Source organism: Panthera pardus, unplaced genomic scaffold (assembly GCF_024362965.1).
Source record: "Panthera pardus isolate Hobbes unplaced genomic scaffold, ASM2436296v1 HiC_scaffold_5, whole genome shotgun sequence".
Classification (NCBI taxonomy): Eukaryota; Metazoa; Chordata; class Mammalia; order Carnivora; family Felidae; genus Panthera; species Panthera pardus.
In genome coordinates, this window is record NW_026526980.1 from 15,737,548 (window position 1) to 15,763,864 (window position 26,317).

Here is a 26,317-nt window from a genome sequence, read left to right on the forward strand (position 1 = left end):
AGGGCAATTGTGCTAATGCATATGTGATTGAGGCAGAGCCCTTGCAGGGAGTAGCTAGCTAAGGGCAGCTGATTATAATGAAAGGCTTAAGTAAGGCAGAAATGCTTCAGACATGACAGGAACACGGGCTGAAAGACCTGATGATCTATTTCAGCAGAAAAATATCCATCAAAAGAGAAACCTCTCCTAAAGGAGTGCCCAGCCAAGGTGTGGGTCTTAGAAGAGCTGGATCCATATTTTAGGAGCAACAACCCACTTTGTTGACAGGTCGTAAGTCAAGAAACAAGTTTAATAAAGAATTCATTGAAAAACACTATTTCAACACCAAGCTATAAAGGTGGCCCCAGAAGAGTAGGACTTAGGGTTTTTGAACATATTACTGGTTGATATCAGGTGTTGAACTTAGAAAGGGTACTTCCCTAAGATTTATAGAGCAGTGTCCAAGCATCATGACCTTGGACCTACCCCAGAGGCCCATGCATTATCTAAAGGAATCCATTCGGACCAACTCGGTACCTATCTGGCTTTCGCTGGGCGTTCTCTGCTCGTTGATTCCTGTTGTGTACGAACTCGAATTACCTCTAGACAATGGCTCTCACACTTTCCCCACCTAACTTCCGTATGACTGTTCAAACAACCGGATGGTGTGGAAACCAATTTGACATACATTTCATATATTAAAATAAAAAATAAAAAAAATAAAACAACCGGATGGTGGTCCCTGAAGGCCACGTTGCTTCATGGATTTAGGCTTCCACTTCACCTCCTCTTGGTGTCCTAGTCATTAGTTAGGATTTTACCTCCCTCGTTCATCTTCGACCCGTCCCGTGGCCTATGCAGCTTGAACGGGCACTGCTTCTCCAGCTCCTGTTTTATTAAACCAGCTGCTGATGCCGGTTCCTTGTCTGGTGTCTGAGTTGGGTCCACCCCAGGCCTTCTTTCCCCCGACCGATCCCCGCTTTCCCTGATACCTAGAAGAGGGCGTCTGGCAAGTCTTCTCATTCAACCTCCCTGCGTGGCATAATAATTTCTCTTTTCTCAGAGGTGTGACCTAAGGGTCATACTCCGAGGCCACGCCCATTATGAAGCTACAGTGCGGGGCAAGGGAGGGGGAGACTCTATGTAGAAGCACACCCACCAGCTTTGGAAGTGCTCTTTGTTTCCACCCCACCTCAATCTCATGAACTGTTGAACTTAGTTGCCTTTTTTCTCCTTCCCAATCATCCTGCCAAATAGTAGCGGAGATGAGATGACCCTGGACAGTGGGGAGGGCTGGGTATTGAAATCAGCTTGTTGGGTGCTGTAGCAGAAGCGGGGGGAGGGGAACAGAGAGGTCACAGCCGATGCATTCACCGGGGTGAGTTATGTCCTCAGTCAGCATTCATCCTCTCTATGCTTTATGCAGTCTTTTTTGACTCCCCCAGCTCACTGGGGCCGCACACATACCTGCGTCAGCCCTGAAAGGAGCCTTCTGAGGAAAAACAATCCCCTGAGGAAGGTTTTCCCTGGCCAGGTTCCCCTGAGACATCTGCCATCATTGCTGCCACCATCTATTCTTCCTTCCGGTGACAGAATGCATTATTCTCCCTGGGGAAACACTCCTTTCCCTGCGCTAAGCCTGTGTTCCAGGTAGCCTATGACCCAGGTGTGCTTAATCCGGGTTCCAGTCCCTCTGGCTGTCGTGTTCACTTAGGGATGGCACGTGACCCAAACTCATCCAATCACTTGTGATCACGCCTCCTGTCGGAAGAGTATCCTCTTTCCGTTAAGGTTGTTGGGAGGATAAAACCTAAACCCAAAACTGACGTCAGCCGTCATGCTTTGATGAAGGGTCAACTTGCTTGGTAAAGCAGCCAACTTACAGGAAAGCAGAGCCAGGCAGAGATGGGAAGAAATGAAACTGAACTGGGTAGCCGTCATTTGAGCCCCTGGATCCAGTTGTGCCTGAAGCTGTATTTGCCACCCCTTGACTTTACAGCCATTTGAGCCAACAGTAGTCCCTCCTTAATTTTTTAAAAATTGGTTGAATACTTTTATTATTGTTATTGTTATTATTATTATTATTTTTTTTATGTAAGTCAGTTTGAGTTTCTGTTAATTGCAACGCAAAGAATCCTGACTAGTAACTGGTTATTTTATTGAAACTCCCGTACTCGGAGGAACATGTTTGCCAAGTTTTATGGTGCATTTTCAGATATTTGTCTCCCCAAAGTTCTGTTATGATGTTTTGGGATTTCTCCTCTTTTCTCTATACTCTTCCCCTCAAGGATTCTTTCTATCTCAGAGTTGGAACTATGATAGGTCACCCATGCTCCTCAGCGTCAGCAACCTATTTGGGAGTCAGAAACATACTTCACTCACATTTTCCAAAAGCAGTTGTCTTTTAGGTGGAAGAATTCACGACGTACGACTGGAAAGATACGGAGGTTTCCCATCTTATAATATCGCAGTCCTCAGCTTGTGAACGGGTGTACATTTTAGCAGGGAAACAACAGAAGGTGCTTAGGCTCCCAGGCCAGCCCACAAGACCAAATTCACCCCGTAGCGTAGGTGAACAATAGTGCTATCCCTGATTATCCCATAGGATCAGTCACCACTGATGGGGTTATATGGGGATAGTTCATTCAACATTCTACCCGGAGAGAGAGTAAAATCTGTTTCCCACCTGTATTCCTACCGTCTCTCACCCCCGACTGCCGGATACCGCGGCAAGGCTTCTACTAAAATTCTGGGACCTACCATTTCAGCGGGGTCCCCTGCAACTACCATTTGTATGAAGAGACTCTTTGGTCTAACCGAGATCATCTTCACTGGCTTGCAAAATTCAATATATACAGAATTGAACTCACTCCTTCCTCCCCAAACTGTCACTCATATTCCCTAACGTGGTGGGACAGCTACGGGCCCAGTTGCTGAGGACAGAACCCAAGGAGTCATTTAAGACACACATCCCCTCTTAGTTACTTGCTATCGTCAACCAGTCACCGCGTCCTACACGTTCTCACCTCAGATGCTCATTACTCCGTTCCTTTTTCTCCACCCCTCTAGTCACCTTCGTCATTAGGCCTTCGTAAGTTCTCACTGGGGGCTTTCGCCTCGGAAATGGTCTTGCTGCTTTTTCTGGGCTCCCTTAGTCTCAGTTGCACGCTTCGGCCCGGGAGAGTGTTCTTCAATAGGAGTCTGGTCAGACTGTGGCCTGCTGACATCCTCCGTGGCCCCTCAACAGGATTTAGGCTTAGGTTCACTGGCCTTATCTTAGCACACAGGACTCCATGTGATCTGGTTCTTGACAACTTCCCTTTTGCTTTAGCCATTTGGGGAGTGGCCACATTCATTCTTTCCATAAACATTTTTCCAGTGCCAGGGACTGTCCTTTCTTGGCACTGGGAATACAGCGGTGAACAGAAACAAAATCCCTGACCTCATGGAGCTCATTTTTTTTTTAAATATTTTATTTATTTTTGAGAGAAAGAGAGCAGGCGTGAGCGGGGTACGGAGAGGGGCAGAGAGAGAGGGAGACCCAGAATCCGAGCTGTCAGCACAGAGCCCGATGCAGGGCTCGAACCCACAGTCTGTGAAATCATAACCTGAGCTTAACCGAGTGAGCTACCCAGGCACCCGGCATGGGGCTTCTTTTTAATTGGGGATGGTGTGTATCAGAGGCAGTAAGTACGATGGAGAGAAAGCAAGAAAGGAGTAGAGAGTGACAGGTGAGGGCGGCATAATTTTAAAGAGGGCCCTCAAGGAATAGCTCAGTGAGGAGGCAGTGCTTGAACCTTGACTTGAAGAAGGTGAGGGAGCAAGCCATGTGGATATCTAGTGGAAGATGCTATAAGTGCAAGGGCCCTGGGGTGATTTCAAGGATCGGTAAGAAGGCTAGCATGGCTGGAACAGAACGGGAGAGTGAGAGGGAGTGGGTTCAGGCGGATCACATTGGGTCTCGTAGACCCTTCATTGTAGCTACTTTGTTATCCTGAGTGAGATGGAAAACCACTGGATTGCCCTGATCCTAAGAGCAATGTGCTCTGAACTTATGTCTTAAAAATGAATGATTTGTTCCCTAGAATGTGTCACAACTCCTCCTCCATCCTGACTGTGATTGACATTGTTCTCCCTGCTGGCAACAGCCCTCCTCACATCTTCATTTCTCTGAGTCACCTCTTCATCGGGACCTTCCCTTACCCTGAAGGTCGACGTAGGCGCATCTCTCGGTCCTCAGAGCCCCGTCATTATACGTGTTTACGGATTGAGGAAGTGAATGAGTAAAGGTGCAAATCTGGTGGAAAGTGAAGAGTGCCACGGATGCCAGGGGGAGGCAGAGAAGCAGACGCTCCTCTTAATAACTAACATTTCCCGAGCTCGCTATCTGCCGAGCATTACGCTAAGTGCGTCCCACGGATCGTGTCGTTTAGTGCTCTTCTGCTATTGAGGCTGTTTCGAAACCCATTTCACAAGGAGGAGACTGATCACGGAGAGGTGAAGTGACTTATCTCAGGTCCAATACCCGGCAAGGGATGGAGATGGGACTTGAACCAGGCAGTCAGGGTCCAGTGGGACTTCATACCCAGATAAGCGCCCCCCCCTCCCCAGTTGTCACCTGTGGGACTTGGGGAAGTAGCTAAGATACCCTGGACTCAGCTCCCTCATCTGTAGAATGGGAATGTGATTATTTGTACGGATTACATTTGATGAGTCTGATAAAGATCCTCCAGTCCCCAGCTCATGGCTCTTCATGTGTTTTCTGAGACAGTTGTCCTGTCTCACAGCAAGACGGCCAACAGACCCAGCCCTAGCAGCCAGCCTGCCCCATCTTTTTTTAAAAAAATTTTTTTAATGTTTATTTATTTTTGAAGGAGAGAGAGACAGAGTGTGAGTGGGGGAGGGGCAGAGAGAGAGGGAGGCAGAGAATCTGAAGCAGGTTCCAGGCTCCGAGCTGTCAGCACAGAGCCCGATGCAGGGTTCGATCCTACAACCCTGGGATCGTGACCCGAGCGGAAATCAAGAGCCAGACGCTCAACCGACTGAGCCACCCAGGTGCCTCTTCTAAACTATCATTTTAATGGAAAGAAATGAGTATCTACTGGGGGTTCACGCAGAACGTCACAAAAACGTAGAGAGGTGGCCTTGGGATAACCGAGGCACGGTGACGTTATGTGATGTGCTCCTACTCACATACGGGATTGAGGCAGAGCTAAGCCGGGGTCCTGGAGTTGTCTGACCCTGGGACCAAATCGTTTCCTGCCTGCCCAGTGGCATCAGATAGAGGAGGCTCCTGCTGGACCGATGAGCGTGACTGCCCCAGGGGCTAACGCTGTCAGACAAGTACTTTGATTAGCTTCTCCAGTGGCCAGTGATACAAACCCACTATCAACTGGCTTACGTTAAGAAAAAAATGTCCTAGAAGGGACACTGGGATGTTTGACATAAGAAAAAACGAACAGTTAGAACCTGGGCAGGCTGCAAGCAGGATCTGTCGAGTCATTGAGATGCCACAGAGCTGTCTCTTGTCTCGTTCCCAGGTCACATATTCCCACCTCTATTTGCTGGTCGGTATGTATGCTTCGTACTTTTTCAAGAGACTGGCTCTGTCTGCTTTTACAATCCCGGCGGACCCTGAACTCCCAAGTTACAGGTCTAGCATCCAAACAGCTTCCCATATTCCCTAGCATCTATCCCTAATATCCTCAGCTCCAAAGAGAGAAGAGATCTGTCCCAAGCTGAACCTGTGTCCGCACTGACCCACTGAACTATGCTGTGAACCAGGGCCAAGTAGGCAAGTCAATTTGACTGAAGTCCAAAAGGGAAAAGGTAGTTCTCAGAGAAGAGGGTGGGTCAGGGGCTCTTGGGTCAGTTACGCTAAAAAAAAGTTCTAAGTAAAATAAATGACAATGAACTGATCATGAATATGAACACCTAAAATATTTTTTTTAAAGCAAAATTTTAAAGAATATGAACACCTTTATATGATTTAGCATTTTTCTTTGTATAGGTAAGCTGCTCATAATGAAATTGAATCTAACCCTAATTGTACTACTAGGACTCAAAAGAAGGATAAGTTTCTAAACCTGAAATTCTAAAAGATTGCAATCAGCTCCTGTGGTTTGAACTTCAGAGAGTCTATAAAGTCAACAGTCTTTACAGGGGACTGTCATCCTAGTTCCCGAAAAGCCTCTGATGCCTCCTTTCATTTCTTTCACTTCTAAATTTTCTATTTTTTTTTTTTTTACTGTTTATTTATTTTTGAGACAGAGAGAGAGAGAGGGAGACACAGAGCGCAAGTTGGGGAGGGCAGAGAGAGAGGGAGACACGGAATCTGAAGCAGGCTCCAGGCTCTGAGCGGTCAGCACAGAGCCCGTCCCAGGGGCTCGAACTCATGAACTGCAAGATCAGACCTGCTTCCTAATTTTCTAATTACCATTAGTACCCATAGCGTCCTGCCTTCTCTGAGACTTCTTTCCAAGAAGAAGTGATTCCTCACTCATCAAGTTTTCTTTTTCAGTAGATCGGCATAAGCTGGAAAAGGAAGAGAAGCATGTTTCCGTAATCTCGATGCCTTTCTTCCTATAACTCCACTGCCTCTACTCAACACCAAGTATTTATTTATTGTTTATTATTTTATTTATTTTTATTTATTATTGAGCACCTGTTAGGTGCCACGACTTGCAACGGAGGCAGGTTCTAGTGGCTGCTGTTTCATTATCTTGCTGCCCTGATAACAGATCTTCTTAAAGGACAGAGTCGCATTTTCTCAGGCTTTCTAAAGAACATATTAAAAATTAGCTGGGGTGCCTGGGTGGTTCAGTCGGTTAAGCGTCTGACTCTTGGTTTTCAGCTCAGGTCATGATCTTGTGGTTTCATGAGTTTGAGCCCTGAGTGGGGCTCTGCAGCACAGAACCTGCTTGGGATTCTTTCTCTCTCTCTCTCTCTCTCTCTCTCTCTCTCTCTCTCTCTCTCTCTCTCTGTCTCTCTCTCTCTCTGTTCCCCGTCGCCCCCCTCACCTGCACTGTTTCTGTCTCTCTCAAAATAAATAAATACATTTAAAAAATACTTAAGCTAGGTTGTACATGGATAGCTCCAAATATGGATCTGGGGGCGCCTGGGTGGCGCAGTCGGTTAAGCGTCCGACTTCAGCCAGGTCACGATCTCGCGGTCCGTGAGTTCGAGCCCCGCGTCAGGCTCTGGGTTGATGGCTCGGAGCCTGGAGCCTGTTTCCGATTCTGTGTCTCCCTCTCTCTCTGCCCCTCCCCCGTTCATGCTCTGTCTCTCTCTGTCCCAAAAATAAATAAAAAACGTTGAAAAAAATTAAAAAAAACCAAATATGGATCTGGAAAATTCAAAATGAGTTGAAGATTTAACACAGGTTGTTCCCCCCCCCCCCCCTTTTAAAGCATATACCAGAATTTCTTCAGCTTACATGTTTTCAGTACTCTTGGACTGACGACATGGTTTATACAGCAGGTTATGAGTCAGAAAGTATGTTGTTCCCTCTCAGAAGCTAACTTGTAATTGAACCTTAGCTGAAGTGTGTACCAAACTAACACTTCCTGTTAAGGATGTTGAAAAGTAGTAACGCATTCTTTGATTGAGCCAGCTGAGATGGTTTTGGGGGGAGAGACGGCTGGGGTCTGAGATGCGCCCGCTTCCTGTTTGTGTGTTTGATCCTGGGGCAACGGCCAGCCTTCAGGACAGCTGCTGGAGCAGCCCAATCCACGTTTGTTCACGAGTTTCTTTTGGTCAGGAGACGAACGCCATGAACTCTCCCAGTCTCCTTGCTGAGAGGGGAAGGATGCTGCAAAACCTGGCTTGTTGCCAAACCTCCTGGAAATGTCTATTTACCGTGCTTTGCAGAGAGATGTCGATGATTGAATAATGACGCTTGAGTTCTTGACTGCAGCCTGTGGGGGATGCCTCTCTCGTTTGCCACCTGAAAAGCTGCAATTACCAAAATTGCTTATAATGCCTCTCTTTTAGGAGTTCCTATTAGGAACCCTTCAGGAAAATTCGTGCATGCATTCATCCATTTCTGCCTCCTCATGGCCCGTTTGAGCAAACCTGTTCTACCGAAGTGCAACGACCCTGCCTACCAGAAGAGACAACTCATAAATTTGGATGGCTAAGACGAGCTGATCACCTGGGATGAACCCAGTGGCATGCTGGGAGATGTTTGACAGACAGCTTGCTAAAAAAAATTAAAAGCTCTGATTTGTGGTGTCTGCCGATTTCCCTGGTGTAAATACGGTCTCCGCGGCTGAGTTCGAGCCACCAATGTGATGCCACTTGAAGGTGGATCTGGTGGGGAGTTGTGTGCCATGGCCCCCGTGGGTCCTATGAGCTGGCTGTGTGTGTGCTGCGCCCAGATGTTCACACCCCTGCTGCTGATCTTCTTTTCCCCCTCCCCCTCCCGCCCCCCTCCTTCTTTTCTGATCTCTTAACCCCAGCATTTGCTTTCTTCTCCCTTCCTTGTTCCTGCTTTGAACCCTTAACCTGTTCTGCAGCCCTGACTCAGTTCTCACCTCTGGCTCCTTTGGATTTCTTGTGTGCGATGTTCTCTTTCCAGCCCACGGGGCTCTCCCTCCTCCTGCCCGGCTGCTGCTTTGGCACTTGCCACTTCAGGACTCGTGGACAGAAACTCCTTCCCAAAGGCTCCACTCTGGGAAGCCAAGTCCCTGCTCTCATTCACAAGGCAGACAGGCTGCGGCTCCCACAACGCAAGCTGGGGGCGGTGGCGAGGGCAACATTCACAACGGACAGCACGGCCGTGATCGAGCAAGGGGACGGTGTCAAGGGCACGCCCAAATTCGGATCTCCACTCTGCCGCTTCTTCTTGTATTATCCTGGGCATGGTACTCATCTTGCTGTTTCTGGCTTCTCATCTTTAGCACAGAGGGCCTCATTGGGCTAGTCCTTGATGGAACAGATTTATATTTATAAAGTGCTTAGAATAGCGCCAGTCACCCAGTATGTGTCGTGCAAATGGTTGTTAAATAAATAAGACCCATTCCACAAATATTTACTGGGTACCTAGTTTGGGCCAAGTGCATGTAGGAGGCATTGTGGGCACTTTGAAGACCGAAACGGTTTCTTCTCTTCGCTGTTCCCAGTGTAGCTCAGGGAGGGGACGTAACATGTATACACAAACTGCCTTGATGGAAAGAAGAGAGGAAAATAACAATTATCGAGAATTATGTGGTAGATACTGTGATAGGGACTTAATATCCATTATTTTATTTAATATCATTTGGTTATTATGTAAGAGATATTATCTTTATAACATTTACATTAAAAAATTATTAGGAAGACCATGGGGCCCCTGGGTGGCTCAGTCGGTTAAGTGCCCACTTCAGCTCAGGTCACGATCTCACAGTTCGTGGGTTTGAGCACCCCCCGTCAGGCTCTGTGCTGACAGCTCAGAGCCTGAAGCCTGCTTCAGATTCTGGGTCTCCCTCTCTCTCTCCTCCTCCCCTGCTCACGCTCTGTCTCTCTCTGTCTCTCAAAAATGAGTAAATGTTAAAATATTTTAAAAAATTATTAGAAAGACCAAACATTTAAAATCATTTGCCTGCATCTTTTTCATGGATTATCAACAGTTCCTTTTGATTATACAGTTTTTTTTTTTTTTCCTGATGGGGCATTCATGTTTTTAAATGAATTTTTCCTTTTATTATGGATATTTCAAACATACACAAGATAGACGCAATGATATAACGAACTCCTAGGTACCTGTCATCCAACCTCAATCATTATCAACCGATGGATGATAATTGTTTTGATTTGTTCGTATCCCTGCTCACTTCCCCCATCTAAGTTATGAAAAAGGAAAATTCCAGACATCCTATCATTCCACCGGCACCGTTCTCATTTTACAGGTGAGCAAAGGGAAGCTTAGAGACTTCAGATGATTTGGTGAAGGTCACACAGCTAATAAGTGGCAAAGCCGGGACCCAAACCTTGGTCTGTTTTACTCCAAAGCTTTTAACTGGAACGCTAAAATTTAAGAGAGGCTACAAGAGCTCAAGGGAGGGAAGAAAATGGGAGTTTAGAAGGGAATCCGAGACGGCTTTGCAAAGAAATGGCACTTTAGGCCATAAAGTGGAGGTAGAGACTTTTAAGAGAAATGAAGAGCTTGCATTAAGGCACAGAGGAAAGCGATCGTGCGTTGAGCAGTGGGTTTGAAGAGTATTATTATTTAATGCGTGGCAAGCAGGTTAACTTGATCAGAATCCTCCAAGGGGAGGGCCTTGTTTAAAATGCTGATTGCTGGGACCCCACCTTGAGGGAGGGACTGACTGTGGTTTGGGGCGTCCAGATCTATTTTTAACAGGCTTCCCTGGAGTGTCTGATGTGCTCTGCCGTTTGAGGACCGCATGGCCGCATTAGGCGCATTAGGCAGGACCGGCAGGACTCTGGAGATAATCACTCAGCAATTGGGCTTTTGTTTTCCACTGTCTGTTCAAATCCATTCCATAGCCCTGAGGGAAATCCCAGAGAAGCCCCACGAAGTTCCAGGTCATTGTCAATCAGGTCTCCACTCATCTCAAGCCGAAGAAAAGTTTTATTGCAGCAGATACATCCCATGCAATACTTCAAATTCAGCTGAAAGATTTTTGCAAGGAAAGTGAAAGCCTAGGTCATGCTTGGGCTGGCAGTCTACACTGGGGAAGCAGAAAGCAGGGATCTTTTTCTCCTCCTGGTTCAGACTTCTCCTCTTGTCCCACTCATCAGATTGCTTCCAGATTTTCCAGAGCAGCAGTGGAAGGAGGGAGTGTCAGGTATAGAAAAAAAATCCTTTCTTTTACTTTAGCACTGCTCTCTGGAGAGTCAACTATTTTGGTTTTGCAGATTCCTAAATTGGTCTTCGTATGTGTTTGTCCTGTTATTCAGCTTTTATGCCGAGTTTTTAATCTTAGCAAGCCGTTATTTAAATTTCCAAGAGTGCTGCTTATTTTTATGGTTGGCAGCCTAATTTTGATTTAAGAATGTGACATCGACTTAAATAGCTCTTAGTACATTCATTAACTATACTTCCGTCCGAGTTCTCTTTGGATTCCCGTGTTAACTTTACTTCATTTGGTGTTAGTTCCTCTTTTACTCAGCCTCCTACCTCTCTTTCATGCTGTTTGCCTCAACTGTTTGGTTGTCTGGATTGATCGGTGTGGGTCTTCCAGTGCAACTGAAAATCACTGGCTCAGGCAGTGAAAGTGGATTATGATCACAGGGGATTTGTTGTGGGAATACGTAAGGACAACTGAGTTTTCCTTAAAGAATGCAGAAGATGCTTGCATTCTGGGCAAGGGGACTCCTTATCTATTGGGCCATCTGGAAGCGCCTGGAGGCACTGATTTGCTTCTCGCTCAAGCCCTAATCCTTCCTCATGGGATCCACCTGTGGCAGACCCCCTACTGCATAAAGAGGAATGTTCTTTTACCCGGAGAATCAATAATGCAAGGATGATTCAATATTAGGTTATCTAAATTACTATGCTAATAAATCAAGGGAGAAAAACCATCCAATTTAGACAAACGCAAAAACACATTTAATAAATTTCAAAGTCCAATGCTGATATTAAACATTCGGTTACATTACAAAAATGGACATGTACCCAACACGACAAAATATGTAAAATTCACACACCTTTATACACATAGCAAAAAAAGTTGTTTTTCTTCACAGTAAAACATGAAAGGGAAGGGAAAAAAAAATGACACCTACAGTCACCACTATTAATATCTTTTTAGTATATAGATAATAAATGTTATATATAAAATTTAAAAATAACAGAAACATACAGTGGAAATTGAAAGTCCCTCCTCCCATAATATCATGCTCAGGAAATAACCGATATGAGTGTTTTGAGGACTTTTCCCCAAATTTTACTTTCTTTAGCAAATACTAAGACTCATAATGTTTTTCAGATGGATTACGAAATAGGATCAAAGAACCAGCCAACGCACTTAGACAGGAGTGTAGAGTAGCGTAATGGTTTCAATTCAGGACACGAAGCTGTTGTTGTTTTTAAATTCAAATCTATTTTTTTGAAGTTTTTATTTTAATTCCAGTTAGTTAACATACAGTATGACCTTCGTCTCAGGTGTACAGTTTAGAGATTCAACACTGTCATACACTGGGTATTCATCACAGCAGGTGCACTCCTTAATCCCTAGCACCGGTTTCACCCATCTCCCCACCCACCTCCCTTCTCGGAACCGTCAGTTTGTTCTCTATAGTTAACATTCTGTTTCTCTCTCTCTCTCTCTCTCTCTCTTACCACCCCCCCCCCCCCGCCAAAGTTGTTATTTACAGATGTTTCAATTATTTATTGATGTGTAACAAACCACACCAAGACTCTGTGGCTTAAGATAACAACCCTTTTATTTGCTCAAGATTCTGCCAGTTGGAGTGGTTCTTTCTCCTGTCTCTTTCCATGTGGTCCCTCCAGCAGGGGAACCAGACTTCTTACAGGGTAGATCCAGACTCACAAAAGCACAACAGTAGAACCTTCTAGGCCTCCTTAATTCTTGGCACAGTGGAGTGCCATCTCCACTGCAGTCCATTGATTAAAAGGAAGTCACAGGCCCAGTGCAGAATCAATGGCAAGGGACTACACAAGGATGTGAATACCAAGAGGCATGGTTTGTCGGGACCACAGTTTAACAGACTGCCACCACAGATGATACGCTTTTGGTTATAGACAACCCAAAAGAATCAACTGGAAGGTAATTAGTAAGAATAGGAGAGCTCAGTGAAATGACCGGCAACAGAGCAGTTAACAACAATTATACACCTGCGGGGGCCCCCCGAGTGGCTCAGTCAGTTGGGCGTCCGATTTCAGCTCAGGTCATGATCTCATAGTCAATGAGTTTGAGCATTGGGCTCTGTGCTCACAGCTCAGAGCCTGGAGCCTGCTTCCGATTCTGTGTCTCCCTCTCTCTCTGCCCCTCCTCCACTCACACTCTGTCTCACTCTCTCAAAAATAAATACACATTTAAAAAAACTTTGTTTAAAGCAATTATATACCTAAGCAATGTTGCAAAGTTTAATAAAATCAGAGATAGTATTTACCATGAAAAGTTTACCATAGTTATTTTTCATGAACATTTATTTAGCCACTCCCACATAATGAGTATTATGCCAGGCTCTGGCGATATAGAGGGACACAGAATAGACACAGATTTAACCCTCATGAAACTTACAGTCTAGAGAAGTGGACATACATTAAACAAAGTCGCGGAGGTAGGAGAGAACTGGTGCATTAGTTAGCTATTGCTGTGATGAACGCTGTGTAACAAATAGCTCCCAGGTCTTAGTGGCCTAAAAAAATAAATACCTATTGTTCTGCTCCAGAGTGTCTATTGCTGGTGAATCCTAGTTTTGCATACAGGGTGGGCTCAGGTCTGTTCCACTCATGTCTCCATGTGAGACCAGCAGCTAATTAGAGTGCTCTCCTGCCAGATGACAGAAATCCAAGCCAAACCGTGCCTGCCCATTTAAAGCCTCTGTTTGCACTGTTTACTTACATTGTGTTGGCTAAAGCAAATCACATGGCCGATTCCAATAGCAATGAGAATAAGACGTCTAATTCTATTACAGGGAGGAAGTGAAGAAATAGACATGATGACCTAATCAACCACCATCAGTAATTTCAAAAACCGAGGTAAGTCCACTGGGGCTTGGGTGTCATGAATGAGGACAGTGGTGGGATATTTAAGGTTGAAGTGATTGATAGGTACGGGCCAGATCGTTTACAGCCTTGTTGGCCTTGCTAAGGACGTTGAATTGCATCTAAGGGCAATGCAAGGCCACTGGGGCTTTCAAGCATGAGAGTGATTTGGTCAATTTACCTTTTAAAAAAAATGCTGCTGTGTAAAGAACGGAAGAAGAAGAGAGAACATAAAATAGTTATCGCGTTATTGTAATAAGTTAAGTTGGTGGCTTGGCGTGGACAAGGAGACTGATAGTGTAGATGAGGAGAGGTCAAGGCGTTGAGATATGGTGTCCTTAGATTTGGTCAGGAGTTGGACGTGAGGTCGAAGGAGAGCTCAGGAATGACTCAGGTGCTGGACAACGGCACCAGGTGAATACAGGTGCCCTAATTGCACCGGGGAGGATCTGGCCAAGGAACAGAATGTGACGAGCTAGATTAAAAGTTCAGTTTTGGAAATACTGAATTCCATATTCTTGTGAGACAATAGCCATAAATATCTAGGGATAAACTTAACAAGCATTGTGAAGGATCTATATGAATAAAACTATAAACCTCTATTGAGGGCCATAAAAGAAGATTTGAATCAATGGAGTGTCAAACCTTGCACTTGAATAGGAAGACTCAAAATTGTAGAGATGTCAATTTTCACTAGATAAATCTATAAATTCAATGCAATTTCAATCAAAATTTCAATAGCATTTTTTTTTTTTTTCAGAACTGGTAGTGATTACCAGGGACATTCTCTAGAAGAAGAGTAATGAGAAGTAACCTTCTCCATTATATATTAAAATACATTATCAAACAGCAAAATTTATAACAGCAGAACATAGACCGAGGGGGTGCACTGATAGCTCAATGGCATGGAATAAAGTGTGGAAATACGGATCCAGGAACGGATGAGGATTTAGTATGTTACCAGGATAGCATATCCACGTGGTGAGAGAAGAGACTCTTCAGTAAGTGGCTTAAAGACAACTGGATAGCTGTTTGGATAGAAAAAGAGACAAGGCAGCATTCATGAAGCTCTACTTTTCTCTTTTTTTCTGCTGTGTACTATTCTATTTCAGTATAGCATGGGTTAGTAAGTTATATTCCTATTGATGTGCTTTTAGGCTCTTCCTTTTTGTTATAAACAATAACGTGAAGAGATAATTCTTATATAGCATCTTGGGACAAATGTGTGAATTGTTCTCTAGTGCAGATGCAGAGATGTGAAATTGCTGGTTCAGAATGCACGTACTTTTTTTTTTTTTTAATGTATGTTCTCGGGTTGGAGCCCCCAACCCGGGGCTTGAACTCAAGACCCTGAGATCAAGACCTGAGCTGAGATCAAGAGTTGGACACTTAACCGACTGAGTCACCCAGGCACGCCTACTCCCCCCCAACTCCTTACTATTATTATTATTTAAGCTTAATTTTTTTAATGTTTATTTATTTTTGAGAGAGAGAAAGAGTGCAAGCGGGGAGGGGGGCAGAGAGAGAGGGAGACACAGAATCCAAAGCAGGCTCCAGGCTCTGAGCTGTCAGCGCAGAGCCCGACGCGGGGCTTGAACTCACAGACCGTGAGATCGTGACCTGAGCCGAAGTTGGACGCTTAACCGACTGAGCCACCCAGGTGCTCTGTTATTATTATTTTTTATTAAGGACTGCTTCATTTCCATTTTGAAATCCCAGACGAACTCCAGCAACAGGGGACAAGAAAACAGGCATGAAATAAGCTCAAATAAAATGGATGGATCAAGTTAATAAAAATAAAAGCAGAAATAAATGAAACAAACAAACCAAGAACAATAGTTGAGATGATCACTAAAACCCAAAGCTGGAGTTTCTGAAAGAATGATACGCACATACCAACTTCCTGCACGTAGGATGAAGGCAAAGAGAGAAGACACACGTGATATGATGCAGGACGAGAGGGCACGGACACAGAGGAGATTCTTAAAATTAGGAGACTTCTTCGTGCAGCATCCTAGCTGAAGTCAGAGGGTGAGGTAAGAGCCGCAAATAAGGAAAGTTGCCGGAGAAATTCTTTTGTAAGCTGGGCTGATGTTGGAGGTAGATATGCTCTTGCAAAAATCTAACGATTTTTCTTCTTTGAATCCCATCGTTATTTTTTTGGTTCATGGCCGACTTATGTGAAAAATGTCTTTAAACTATTGAATTACCCTCAGAGCGAGATGCTCAAAGGTAGAAACGGACTGACCGTGTGGATAGCAGTCACGTCTTGCTCGTGTGAGGCATAACTTCTTTAACTGGAATGACAAGAGGAATTATCCACGTGGTTTAAATTGTTAGGCTCCCTTTTCCCTTCTTTTCTTTAAAAAGATTTTTTAAAAAATGTAATAGAGCATACATAGCAAATTCACATAATAAATGTGTGAATGATATGATCCAGCTATATAACTTTATACCAATCCATTTGAAAATCTAGATAAAATGGACAAAAATGTCAAGGAGATTATAAGTTACCAAAAATTGGTCCAAGAAAGCCAATAGAAAACACTTACAAAAAACAGAAATGGTGGTTAAGGGCCCATCTACCAATATGCCCCTCCCTCCCTATCACCCAATACTCAAGCCTTTTGTAGTTATAAGTCAAGTTCTACCAAATCTCAGAGGGGAGCTCGCTCACATCTTACATTTCAGAGCTTAGAAAAACACAGGGACCCACCAATCTTATTTTGTCAGGCTAGTGTATTTCTGATTTCAAGACAAGAAACTACAATTACAGGCTAATCTCACTTATGAATGTAGAGGCCAGAACTCTAAATAATACCAGATAATTGAATCTAGTCGTGTATTAAAAGAATAATAGATCTTGATCAAGTAGGATTTATCCGAGAAATTCAAGTTGGGGAATCAATGGAAATATCAATGTACCTGACTGTATTTAGGGATTAAAGGGGGGAAACCATTCCATGGGTACTGGGGACAGGGTTGCTAAAATGCAACATCCTTTCTAGATAGAAATAGAAATAGTCATAAAGGGTATCTACCATAAATATACAGCAAATATTTTTTTTTAACGTTTTTATTTTATTTTTTTTGAGACAGAGAGAGACAGAGCATGAATGGGGGAGGTCAGAGAGAGGGAGACACAGAATTGAAACAGGCTCCGGGCTCTGAGCTGTCAGCACAGGGGCCCGATGCGGGGCTCGAACTCACAGACCGCGAGATCGTGACCTGAGCGAAGTCGGCGCTCAACCGACTGAGCCACCCAGGCGCCCCAGCAAATATTTTTTTTTATTGAAGTGTAAATGACACGCAATGTTACATTAGTACAACATTGTGACTTGACAACTGTATACATGATGCTATGCGGCTACTATCTGTTCCCACGCGATGCTGTTACAATACCATCCACTATATTCCCTGAGCTAATAGACAGCAAATGTTACCCTTAATGGTGAATCTTTAGAAACATTGTCGTTAAGGTAAGAAGCAACACACGGATGCCTGCCTTAACTACCAATGATTACAATGCTACTGAGGGCCTACCCAAGGCAACAGGACGAAATAAATGTGAGGAGATAAATACTGGACAGGAATATAGAATTTACGGAATGGCATTGACGGAAACGTGAGCACAAAGTTCTCTCTGCTCTCTTTGCTGTCAGTGACACTTAAAAAAACAAACACACAAACCCAAACCACGTAAGGAGCATAATATATTTCCTCTTCTGTAACTCGATTATATACATGGAATATCTCTGTATGGGCACACATACATTAGGTGAATTAATGCAGTTTGTTTAAGTAGGTCCCTACTGATGAATGTTGATTTCTTCCAATTTGCGAGGTGGGGGAGGGGGGGTGGAGGAATATTGTAAACACTTCTTTGCCTTTGAGTCATTGTATCTGAGGGTTAGATGTCTAGATCTTGAATTGCTAGATTAAAAACAGCCCAGATGTCTTTCAGCAAGTGAATGGGTAAGCAGATTCTGGTTTGCTTTGCATTCCAAGCCATGGAATACACCCCAGCGATAAAAAGGAACAGGATACAGGGGCGCCTGGGTGGCTCAGTTGGTTAAGTGTCCGCCTCGGCTCTGGTCATGATCCTTGCAGTTCATGAGTTTGAGCCCCGCGCTGACAGCGCGGAGCCTGGAGCCTGCTTCAGATTCTGCGTTTCCCTATCTCTCTGCCCTTCCCCTGCTCACACTCCGTCTCTCTCTCTCACTCAGAATAAATAAACATTAAACAGTTTTTTAATTAGAATAATTTAAAAATTAAAAAAAAAATGAATGGACTACACAACTGGGAAGAAACTAAGGAATTATGTTGGGTGAAAAAAGCCAATCCCAAAAGGTTACATGCTATGTAATTCCTTTTATATATAACATTTGTAAGTGACACAATTTAGAAATGGAAGACAACTCAGTGATTGCCAGGGGTTAGGGATGGGGTGTGTTAGGATGTGGAGAGTCATGGGGGGAGGTAGGGCTGGTCAAAAAAGGCAACAGAGATGATCCTTGTGGTGATGGAACTGTGCAGTGTATCTTCATTGTCGTGGTGAATCCTAATGGGGATAGGTGAGTCCAAATGTGAAATTGTATAGCACTAACACACACACACACACACACACACACACACACACACACACACACACAGACACACACACACACAGACATACACACACACGTACAAGTAAGAAGGGAAATCTCAACCTTAATGCCAATATCCCGACTGTGATACTGGACTCTAGTTTTGCAAAATATTCTCACTGGGGATACTGGGGTAAAGAGTACACGGGATCTCTTTGTATTCTTTTGTGTGAATCTACAATTACCTTTAAATCTATATTAAAAAATTTTAAAAACACCTCGAATTAAAAAAGGCTCTACATAATGTTCAATTTTTATTTTTGGCAAGTTGCCCTCCTGAAATGTGGTACTCACGTTTCCGGTGTGTACTCTTAATGCCGATAGGGCATATGGGAGAGTCTATATTCCTCCAAATTTAAGCAACAAAGAGATACTACTTTCGGCATGTCAAACTGGAAGGAATTAAGAGTGATATGTATCCCACTGTTGGCCAGAGTGTGGAAATAGTCACTCTTCAATGTCATTAGTGTGTGCTGTATGTTGGGGTCCCCAGGAAGCAGATTCTGAGGCAGAGTCATGGGTAAGGGCTTTTTTAGAGCACGTTAATGGGACCCACCAGAAGGACAGGTGGAAAGCAGAATTGGGCACAGGGAGAAATTGAGCTAAGACGCAGTATCAGCTGGGGCGCCTGGGTGGCTCAATCGGTTAAGCATCCGATGTCGGCTCAGGTATTGATCTCAAGGTCCGTGAGTTCGAGTCCCGCATCTGGCTCCGTGCTGACAGCTCAGAGCCTGGAGCTTGCTTTGGATTCTGTCTCCCTCTCTCTCTGCCCCTCCTCCACTTTTATTCTTTCTCTCTTTCAAAAAACAAATTAACATTAAAAAAAAATTTTAAAAAGAGACCTCCACTGACCCTACAGATAGTCTTGATGCGTGGATGACCCTTCCGAGGTGTGTGGGTCAGTTATTGGATGCACCCATTGCGCCAGGACTAGGGTGGCTTATGACAGATACTGACTGATGTCAAGCGGCTGAGCATTTTGTCCCCTAAAGTTTATAGTGCTTTGTCCCTGGTGGATGCTCTGTAATGGATAGGAATACACCAGCCTCTGTGTACTTCCAATATGCACCTACCTTTTCTCTGATGTATCCATCACTCTCTATTTTGGCCAGGCCATTCTCTTTGCTCATTGGGTTTACATCTATTTACACCTCAGTTCCCTTCTCTTTCCTCCCCAAACAGATGACCAGCTGCACCGGTTTGTATTTTTTTGCTGTGCAGACATTGAAATTTTTTTATGAGGTCAATTTATTTATCTGTATTTAATCTTTTCTTTTATGGCCTCTGGATTTTGTGCCACAGTTGGAAAGATTTCCCATTCTGAATTTATTTTAAAATCCATCTTTGTTTCAAGTAATTTTTTTTTACTTAAAATTTTTTTGTCCTTCTGAGATTTGTTATGATATAAAAGATGAACAGAGGATCTAGAAGTATTCACTCAAAAGGCTAGCCAGCGGTCTCGACACCATTTACTTAATAATTTATAACTTAACCACCAAACTGAAATGTTACCTTATCATATACTGAATTCTCTGATGAAGCTGATGAATAATTTCTTAAATCTTCTTAATACTAAGCTGTCTTTGCATTTCTGAAATGAATCCTACTTGCTCCTGATTTATTATTCTTTTATGTTTTGTTGAATCCTATTCACTAATATTTTATCTAGGAATTTTGCATCTATTTTCAACCATGAAAATGGCCACTCCTTTTTATTTGACTGTGCTGTAGTCTGACTGTTTTGTATAGCAAAAAAGGATTTGGAACTCTTGATTCCAGGCTTAGCCCCCAGGATAAGCTGAGAGTATACCTGTTTACAGTGTGTGTGTGTGTGTGTGTGTGTGTGTGTGTGTGTATGTGTGTGTGTCCTAGAAGGAAACTCTCCAAGTGGTCACTGAGGATTGAGAAGTGGGCTAACACACCCAGTTAACCAATGTCCCCAAGAAGAGAAGGGAGTCCTTACATCGGGAGGGCAAACACTATGTTAGGCATCTCCTGCTGTATAACAAACTAGTACAAACTTAGCAGCTTAACACACATACACGTTTCTCACCGGTTCTGTGGGTCAAGAGTCTGGGCATAGCTCAGCTGGTCTTCTGTCTGGGGTCTCACAAGGCTGCAATCAAGTCATCAGCCACAGCTTGCTTCTTATTAGAGGCTGGACTGTGGAAGGTTCTGTTCCCAGGTCCCTGAGGTTGTTGCCAGAATTCATCTCCTTGTGGCGGTGGGATTTATGACAGCTTGTTTCTTCAAACCCAGTAATGGAGAGAGAGAAGAAAGACCCCGAGTCTGCTAGCATGAAAGAGTCTTAACATTATGTGACATCATCAGGGGAGCCATCACCTTGTCATATCCTATTGGGTGGAAGTCAGTCACCACACCCAGTGGGATACGGTAATGACCTGAATGCCAAGAGGCAGGGACCATGGGAACCACCTTGAAGTTTGCCATGCCACCACGTGTAACTGCCCTGCCTCTAACCTGCAAAATCACCCGAGGGAGAGCTTTCATGATCAAAACCTGAATTTGCTGCCAGGTAACTAGAGATCTTACCTGAGCTGAAGAAATTTAGTCTACCCGCCAAATATTTTCCTTCAAAACCCTCGTCTGCAAAATACAAGGGGAAAAAAAAAACCCACCAGACACGTGAGAAAAACCAACATCACAAGAGAGGTATCGAACCCATCAAACAGTGAAACTAACTTCTGAGAAAGGATCAAAGAGGGAAGGAAGAAAAGATTGGCCTTAGTATGAATTCCTCAGAGAGATTCAGGAGTCTCTCAGAACCGTAGAAAGCCACTAAGGAAAAAAAAATGGGAAATCAGAGGCCCTGAAATTTTAAAGTAGGATTGTAAAACAAAACTCGAGTCAATAAGAGGGCTGAAGACTGAATTAGAAAACCGGAAGTAAGGGACTCTTGCAGAACATGGAATAAAGGATCCAGAAGTGTAAAGCATAAGAGATTAAAAGGGAAGATGGTCCTTACAGTTACACAATGTGTTGACTAGCTGTTCTAAAAGGGGATAGAGAATGAAAGGGGGAACAGATAACAGAAGCGGCAGAAGAACATCTCCTAGAGCTGAAGACAGATGTACAGAGTGCCGAGCAGGGTCAACAATAACAATAAAAACCCACTAGGACACATTAGGTGAACTTTAGTACCCCAAAGATAAAGAGAACATTCTTGAAACTTCCAGAAGGGAAGAAACGAGATTTCCAAGAAGGAAAAGAGAATTAGAGTAGCATCAGACTTCTCGGATCCTCAGAGAAAATAGAATTCGAAATTCTGAAAACCTCGTGTTGAACCTGAAATTCTGTATTCAAACTATCAGTCAGGTATGGGGAGAGTAAAGACATTTGTCCTCTCTACAGATATTTAGGAGTTTTATCATTGAGAGCCCTTCTCTGAAAGCATTATTTCAGAATGTGCTTCAGCAAAAATGAAAATGGAAATTCAAAGAGAAAGGAAGATCTGGGACCTGAAAAAGGCACAGTGATAACACAACAAACATTTAAGGGTACAAATTTTGATGGGTAATGCAAACAGGGCAACAATTTAGAGTAAAAACCCCAGATGTTTTCCACACGGGGAGTGGGATTGGAGAGCTGGGGGGACAAATGAAAGCTAAGGGTGTCATCAGAAGGAGGGTATAAACATTGATTAACTATCCCTGTGGAGAGAAAAATAAAGTTTAAATTTGTATCTAAGTATTCTCTGTATATTTGGAGATATATAGATATAGGCACTCTACAAGTAGAAAAGTTGAGCAAAGAAAACTTCATCAATCCCACAAAAGTTAGAGGAGGGAAAGGGGAAAAATTAAGACAGACAACAGTAGAAAACATGAAATACAGTGGAGAAAATAAACTCAAGTATTAGCATTTGGATTAAATGTAAATGAAATGAAGGGGTGTGTGTGTGTAGATTGTTCGAGTTAGTGTACAATTGCTCTTTTATTTGTGTGATTAAAAAATCTTTTTTTTGATGGGGCGCCTGGGTGGCTCAGTCGGTTCAGTGTCTGACTTTGGCTCAGGTCATGATCTTGCAGTTTGTGGGTTCGAGCCCTGCGTCGGGCTCTGTGCTGACAGCTCAGAGCCTGGAGCCTGCTTCGGATTCTGTGTCTCCCTCTCTCTCTGCCCCTCCCCTGCTCATGCTCTGTCTCTCTCTGTCTCAAAAGTAAATAAAATAGTTAAAAAAATTTTTTTAAATCTTTTTTTGAATATAGGGAATAAGCCCTGTTCCTGATCTTGAAGAATTTATCAGTGTAGCTTGGGGAATAGGCAGGTACCCACCTGTAATGCAAACCAAGACAGAAAGTAGGGAGAGAGGCTGTGTACTGTGTTGGATGAACACAAAACTCAGCCTTAAAGGTGATAAAACAGGGGATGCTTTTCAATAGAGATGTCCCCAAGCACCTTCTCTCAGCATACTCTGACAGGTCCCCCTCTCTGTCAGGTGGTGGAGAGGGAAGAATCAGGAGGCACTGGGTAAGAATGACAGTGTCAGCCACGTGCCTCCGTTTCAAAGCAATGGAATGTTTTCAATCAGAAAGAAAAATGGAAAAAACAAAACATAAACAACTCGACTTTTCTTATTTCATCCCAACTGGGTTGTCTGTCCCTTTGCAGTTGCTATGACAACAGCAGCTCTCCTTTCTCTTCATTTAGATCTCTTTCCAAATTGAGAACAATGAATGTAAGAGATCAGAAAGTGGGAAAAGCAAGTAGGCATTCAAGGCATTAGTATTATTTACCCTGGAGAAGAGAATGCTAAGAAGTAGCAATTATATTGTTCTGGGCTATTAAAGGTTACTACTACATAGGTAGTTCTCTGCTTGGGCTCAAGATAAAATCAGATTTATTTGCATTGGAGGGAAATAGCTTTCGGGAGAAAAAGTCCCTGATAGAAAGTTCCGCAGGACTGCTTTTCCTCTCTCAGGGTAGATGGTTGAGGAGGCAGTGGGATTTCACATCTTGCAGTGAGGTCACCTTCCCCAGGAAAGTTCTTACTCAGTGAAACAATGTATCATAACAACGACCAACAACAAACACACAGAACTTACTCTAAGTGTTTTTATGTTTAAATATAGAATACCACTCTAAGTGTTTTGTGCTTATTATCTCACTTAATCTTTGCACCAATCCTAGGAGAAAGAGACCTTTATTTTTTCCCATTTTATAGACAAGGAAACAGAGGGTTAGAAAGTGTAGCGTCCTGCCCAAGGTCACACAGCTGATGAATGGCAAAGCTGGGATTTGAACTCAGGAAGGCTGTATTCTCTCTCTCTCTCTCTCTCTTTTTTTTTTTTTAATAAATATTTATTTTGAGAGAGAGACAGAGAGAGAATGAGAGAGAGTGCACAAGCAGGGGAGGGGCAGAGGGAGGGGTGGGGGAGACAGAGAATCCCAAGCAGGCTCCAGCCATGCTGCCAGCACAGAGGCCGATGCGGGACTCGAACCCATGAACCGTGAGATCATGACCTGAGCTGAAACCAAGAGTTGGATGCTTAACCCACCGAGCCACCCACACGCCCCAAGAAGCCTGTATTCTTAACCAGAGATAGATAATCTGTCTTGTGACAGATTGCCATTCTCTTGAAACAGATCCAGTTGCCCTGGGGCCTGGGAAAGCATCCGCGTCCAGCCCTAGCAGACGTGAGTTAGCTGTAGTCTTATGGGTCCACTCATTGGGTCCTATAACAACCACTTATTGACTGCCTACTTAGGCAGTCACTGGGGAAAGAGTGGAGAGCAAGATGGATGAAGTCTTACAGGGCTTACGGTCCAGGAAAAGACCACGACGTAGAACCAAACAAACGAAGACGATAATTTCAGGTACTAATGCATGCTATGGAGGAAATAAAACCGGGCAATGAGACAGAGGTTAAAGGATGGGTGGGCTGCTTGGGCAGGATGGTTGGGAAGGTCTTTCTGAGGAGGTGACGGCTTGAATTGAGACCCGGTTGATGGGAAGGAGCCGGCCATGTGGAGACCTGGGAGGAGGACCCTCCAGGCAAAGGAGCGGCAAATGTAAATTTGGGAACAAGCAGGACCGTGGCGTCAGATCATGGTGAACGAGGGTAGGGCAAGTGTTGGAGGTTGGGGGGTGGCCTCAGATGGGTTGGATTGACGGGCAAGGTCACCATTCGGGGTGTGGGTATACTACCGGCATTTAAGCATCCTCCGGTGCACAGGACAGCCCCCGCCGAGAGAATTCTCCAGCCCCAAATGTCCGTGGTTGCGAAACCCTGATCTCTGCGTACGGGACTATAGCCTTAGAGGCCAAGGAAAGGAGACTGAATTTTATTCTAAGTGAAAGAGAATCCATCAGACGACTTGAAGCAGTGGAATGTCTTGACGGGATTTGCATTTCAGGAGATTAACTGTGACTGCTGAATGGAAAATGCGTTGTAGGGAGATCAAGAGTAAAAGCTGAGATTTTTGGATTAGCAGCCGTAAGTAATGGAGGTGGTGGCTTGGTTTAGGGGAGTAGCAGAAGGTAAGAGAGGCAGAGGTGACCAGGCTCGCTGATGGGCTGGAAGTGGAGCTTGGATGAGAGAGAGGAATCAGGCACCACCCTCAGGTTGTGTGCAACCTGAACAACTGGGCAGTGGATGCTGGCGCTGCACAATTATATGGAGAGGAAGGAGGTTGGTGATAAACGGGAGACACTAGACACGCTAGGTGTGACAAACCTATTGGCTATACGGGGCGGGGGGGGATGTCACATAGGCTGTTGGAAATATAGTTACATAAGCGACTTAGGTCACTAAAGTTTCCTCCTTTAGAAAATGAGCAATGGTCCTAAACTCCTATGATCCTGGAGCGATACAGCCTGGACAGGGGGGATTGGGTTTGATGGACTTTGGCAGCATCATCCAATTCTACATCTCCCTGAATTTCCTCCTCGGGACACTGCTATGCAAATAGACAACACATGAGGAAATCAGTCCTATTTTGCAGAAACTAAATTATGCGGCCTAACAACTAATCCTCCTAAGGAGCCAGAGTAAGTTGGTAGTTGAATCATCACCTGGGAGCATCCCAAAAACCAGGTGTGGGATCTCCCCGGCAGCCAAGGGAGATTAATAGAAATAAAATCGCACCATGCCATGAAAGTGGCTGTTTTCATCGGCTGAACCTCCAAGGAGGGGACAGGACCTCGGACGATTGTAACCTGTGATTCTCACCAATGTCTTTCCCAGCAGCCCAGAGGCTCTGTATCTCCTCCCAGATTCACTGTGATCTTTCCAACAAGGTTTGGAAAGACCGGAAGCAGGTACAATGCCGTGTTTTAAATCTGTAGCTGTTCCTTTGGTGTCTATATCCACGGGCTGAAAAGGGGCTCATTCTTTTGAGGTAACCCGGAGCCAAATGAGCTGAAACATTTTCTGGTTTGTTTTTGTGGAGAAAATGAAATGACATGAGCGGAAAAGAAGAAGGCTGGGCGTTAAGTTCCCTTTATTTGTATTGTTACTGGGGGTGGGTGGGGGCAGCAGGGTCCCAAGGAACGCACCCCGCCCTCTGCTCGCGTTGAGTGGCTTTCCCCGGCTGTGATGAGGTAACGCCCAGGGGAAATAATCTGACTGTGTTACTGGTAATTAAACGGAGAATGTCGAGTCTCCCAGAGGACCACTGCTTATTGGAGAAGCAGAGAGAAATCTCTGCTTGCAGGCCCTCACTGGTGGAAAAGTGAAATGAGCCTTGTTTTGATGAAGTGTCCTAGAGCTCGGGGAACCTCCCGCGAAGGGCACGGTCCCCAAGACGTGCAGAATGTGTCGTATGGAACCATAAGGTAAGGCAAAAAAGAAAAAAAGAATCTTGGCAGTTAGTTTTGGGAGGGGGGGCTGGACATTAACGTGGATAAGTAATTTCTCAAAGGCTTGACACATGCCAAGTTCAGGAATATGGATGTAATGTTGAAATAAGAGTCTTAGGAAACTATTTTGGGCTTCTGGGCCATACAGTTTCTGTACAAGTACCCAACTCTGCCTTTGAAGCGTGGAAGCAGCCA

At 44.3% G+C, this 26,317-nt stretch overlaps 1 long non-coding RNA gene across 3 annotated transcripts in view; it reads left to right on the forward strand.

Moving 5' to 3' along the window:
- The window catches only part of LOC109256530 (uncharacterized), a 128,832-nt gene that overhangs the window by 26,760 nt on the left and 75,755 nt on the right, over positions 1-26,317 (forward strand). For all 3 annotated transcript variants that reach the window (XR_002075694.2, XR_008419316.1, XR_002075695.2), the window contains 2 exons: positions 13,588-13,651; positions 15,377-15,693. This is a non-coding gene — a long non-coding RNA (uncharacterized LOC109256530). The remainder of the gene's footprint in view (positions 1-13,587; positions 13,652-15,376; positions 15,694-26,317) is intronic.